Raw genomic sequence first — 4,262 nt, 5'->3', positions numbered from 1 at the left:
TCACACACCCCGACACGACCCCCAGCGCCCTGTGGGGATGGGGGGGTGGGTTGCAGAAACTGGGCTCAAGGAACTTCAGTCCCTCTGCCCAGGGCCACCGACCGGGGGAGGTCCAGGACCCTAGACCCCAGGCCACAGCACGTGGCTCCCTCCACGTGTGGGGCTTGTGCAGGCGGCCAGGCCAGAAGGGGCCTCCTGCTGGCTGACCTGAGGGCCACCTTCCAGCCGGGGTCACCAGTGCTCCCAGTCAGTAGGTCCCTGGGCCCCCTGGGGCTCCCGCAGGGGGTCCCCGGACAGCCCTGCAGGCTCTCCCACCCTCGGGGTGCTCCTGCCTGCCCGTGAGCTGCTCCCCACTCTGAATGTCAGGCTCCGTAAGTTGGGAACAACAGCCCCCTGGCTCCCTGACCAGGTAGGAGGGAGGAGGGGTGGGGTCGTGGGCGGGAAGGGCCAGTGTGCTGGTGGGAGGGGCGGGGTGGGAGGGGCCCACGTGCTGAACAGCTGTTTTTCTTCAGGTGGAGCCTGTGGAGACTTGTTCTTGTGGGGAGACTCCCCGATGTGAGCTGCCTGCCCTCCGTGCGGCCCTGAGTGAGCTCCCAGCCCCTTGGGCCCTGGGTACCCATCTTTGACACACGGTGACACCTGCCGGGCCTGGCTGCATGACGCGGACGGGCTGAGCCTGGCGGGCACCCCGGGTCGCGTGCTGGGCGCCCACCGTGGGCACGTGCCACACTGGGTGGCCTTCCAGGCCAGGGCCTGAGGCTCCCTCCCACGCTCTGTCCCCACGGAGCTTCCCCCGGCACGTTCCAGAGCCACGGGCACTGCCCCACATCCACATGATGAGGCGAAGCACAAGGCCGGGGCCTGGAGACACCGTGGGGTCATGGCTGAGCAGGACCGCAGCCCCAGAGGAAGTCAGCACACGCTGGTCAAGACAAGCTGCCGAGTGTCCCCAATCTTTGTAAATGGCCACCTGCCTCCGGAAGCCTAAGCTGAGCGCATCCTCAGCAAATACTGGGGGGACCTGGCTGCCTTCGACTGCTCAGCACCCCTGTCTCCCAGGTCTTCCCGACAGACCAGGTTTCTGCCCTGTGGCAGAAACCAGAAGCTGACCTCTGACACACACACACACACACACACACACACACACACACACACACGCGCGCGCGCACTCATGTCTTACCCCACCAGCTCTGGCCAGCTTGGCCCGCACGTCACAGCCAGCCTGGCCCTGCCCCCTTGCCTCCCTCCCTGCACCCAGGGATCCTTCCTGATAGGTCAGGTCTCTCTCCCCCATCGCTGCCCCGCCCTTTCTAACCCTTCCCCTGCTCTCCCTGCCCTGCTCCGAGGCTTGTCCAAAGAGCTTCCCCAGACTTCTCACCCCCCCAGCCCCTGGTCCACAGTGGCCGGCTGGTCCCCACTGGGTCACCCCTGGGCCTGGTCCCCTATACCCGCCTCCACAACATCGCTCTCCTTATCACAGAGAGAGGAGGGCGCTGCTCAGAGGGTTTCACGCAACTCACACCGTTGAACCCCCCAGAAGAGCTGGGTGGGACCGGTGTTTCCACCCTCCCTCCAAGCGGCCCCAGATCCAAGCAGCCGGGGTGCCTGGCAGCATATAAGCACAGAACCAGCTTCTGGGCCCCCAGGGCCAATGGCTACAGTGCTCCTGGGCTGGACCACTGGGCCACACTGCCCACTGTCCACAGGGCGTAACCAGCCTCCAGGGGGGCCCTCTCCAGGCAGGTCAGGCCCACCCAGGCCCACTTCTGGAATGCAGCCCATGGCACTCGCTCCCTGACCACGCGGGTGGTGGTCAGACGGCACCTACCCCCGCCCCCCTTGCCCAGCCTGCCCAGCCCCCACCTCGCCACTGCCCCCACCAGCAGCCACTCCCGGTGTCGGGAGGCAGGCCATGATTCAGGCCTGAGTCAGCAGCTTTGGGAGAAGGACTTGGCGGCTTCTGCCAGCACGGGGCGGGGGGGAGCGGGGAGAAGAGTCTAGGCTCTGTTGGCTGGGGTCACTGGGGTCCCCTGGCCAGGGCACACCTGATGGAGCCCCGGAGCCCTCTTCTGGGGGAAGTTTACACACACACAGCCTGCCATCTGGGGGTCGGGTCTGGAGCAGTGGGAGCCAGTGGAGGAGAGACCACACGCAGTGTGGTGGGGTCTCGGCCGGAGGGGCTGCCCTCTGGGCTCGCTCAGGCTGCAGCCCACCCATGTGCCGCCTCCCAAGAGGAAATGGAGCTACAGGCTGACAGAGTCACTCAGCAAACACCCCTGGGCGCCTCCCCAGCCAGGCCCTGTGCCGGAAAAGCAAACACGGGGGTGGGGGGGGGGGCGGGACACCCAGCCATGGGGCAATTCACTGACTGGAATGTGCAGAGAAACAGCTTTGGCTCCCGGGGGTGGGGGTGGGGGGGCCGGGGGGTGTCAAGGGCTCCTGAGAAGCTAAAGCAGGGAGGGGCCTCCCGCTGTCCCCCTCCCGCAGGCTTTGAATCTGGATCTTGCGAATGCGTCTGTGCTCAGTGAGTACGTGGGACTCGGTTAAAAATGGGAATAAGAGAAGTCATCCTCAGGACAGCCATCAGCAGAAAGCCTGGCGCCACACTTGTCCGTCGCCTTCAGGGACGAGACGCTGTGTCGGCTGAGCCCGGCTGGGGACACGTCCGGAAGGACCTACCATCCAGAGGCTCGGTGGCCATCGGCCCCTGGGAGCCCTCGCCCTGTGAGCCGCCCCCAACTTGGCAAAGGGCGGGGCTGCACCCGCGGGGCCGAGAGACCAGGGGCCGAGCCCAGTCACCGCTGTCAAATTGTCAAATTAGCACCTGACTTCTGGTTAGTCTAAAAAATACGACCCAAGTAGCCGGAGTCGACGGATAGAGGAAGCGGTGCCTGGGGCGGCCCCAAAGGGCTTTGCCCAGGAGCCGGGGAGAGCCTGGCGGGTCCTGAGCCGCCCATGTGGCGGGGACAGTCCAGGGTTCGTTCTGTGGCAGAGCGGGGAAGGTGGAGGGGAACCACTCCGACCGCCACCCCGGCACCCCTCTGCCACACCTGGTCTAGAAACAGAGGCTAATCAGGCAGACAAATGACACACAGGCCTGTGCGGAGGGAGGTCAAAGTTCGGTGGAGACAAGGGACAACAGGTGCCTGGTGCCCAGAGGCAGAGAGTCACAGTGGAGGGAGGCGTCACCCCTGCAGCGCCCGTGCAGAGGTGTGGGAGAGAGCCTTCGCGGCCAGTGTGGGCAGAAGAACCACCTTGGGGTCATAGCTTTTTGGTTATTTTTAACCCTTAAGCCTCCGGCTGCTGCTCGGGAGACAAGCCCACAAGCCGGGCCCTGAATGGTGCTCGGGAAGGTGGGCCGGCGGGTGTGGGAGCAGAGACCTGGCGGGCGGGGGTGTCGGGCAAGGAGCAGGCCAGCTGGGGCACCAGGGGCCCCCACCTCCGAGTGACTCTCCAGTCTAGTCTGGCCGTGGGACAGCTCAGGTGCACTGAAGCTGACGACACTCAGCACCCAGTTCAGGGATGGCTGGGCAAACTGGGGGCCAGGCCTGAAGGTGGGGTGTGCTGGGACCACAGGGGGCTGCGGCATTGGGGACCCCGGGGCAGGGCTGGAGGTCCAGGGGTGGGTCGGAGTGAGGCAGGCCCCTGGCCGGAAGGGTCACAGCCACCCGCAGGGATCCCATTCATAAATTCTTGGGTAACAGGCTCCTTCCCCAAAATAAAGTCTTCACGGACCTGCGACGCCCAGGCTGGGCACTGTGTCTCTAAGAAACACAGTCCAGGAGCCAAAACCACCGGCAAGCATTCCAGACTTGGTTCCATCTCTTCAAGAACACCGGGGAGAATCCGACTCGCCAGCCTAAATGCCCCTGTTCCCCATCCCCCACCGCTTCGCTGCCCTGAGACCCGATCCTCTTCTCCCCCTGCCCCGTGACTGCTTCCCTCTCTAGAGGGTAGAGATGACCCACCCTTGAACCTGCAGCTTCAAGGCCAAGGGCAAGGTAAGGCAGAAAAGACTTGTGCAGACACTGAGTTTGGGGAGCCGTGGGGCCCGGGGGCCCCCTCACCCTCGAAGTCCCCCAGGGACTCCATCTGGTGTGCCCCCCAGTTGCTCCCTCCCCCCAGTTCCCAGAACCAAGGCCGCCGGTCCCAGCGGCTTCCACCTGGTTAACTGCAGGAGCCTTTCTTTGGGCACAGGTGACGCAGCCCCCAGTATATAAATCAGTCAGAGCTCAGCTGCTCTCTGCCCCCGTCACACTGAG

The sequence above is a fragment of the Puma concolor genome, chromosome B3 (genome assembly GCF_028749965.1).
Source record: "Puma concolor isolate L17-30 chromosome B3, mPumCon1.1.hap2, whole genome shotgun sequence".
Lineage (NCBI taxonomy): Eukaryota > Metazoa > Chordata > Mammalia > Carnivora > Felidae > Puma > Puma concolor.
Note: the sequence above shows the minus strand (reverse complement) of the source record.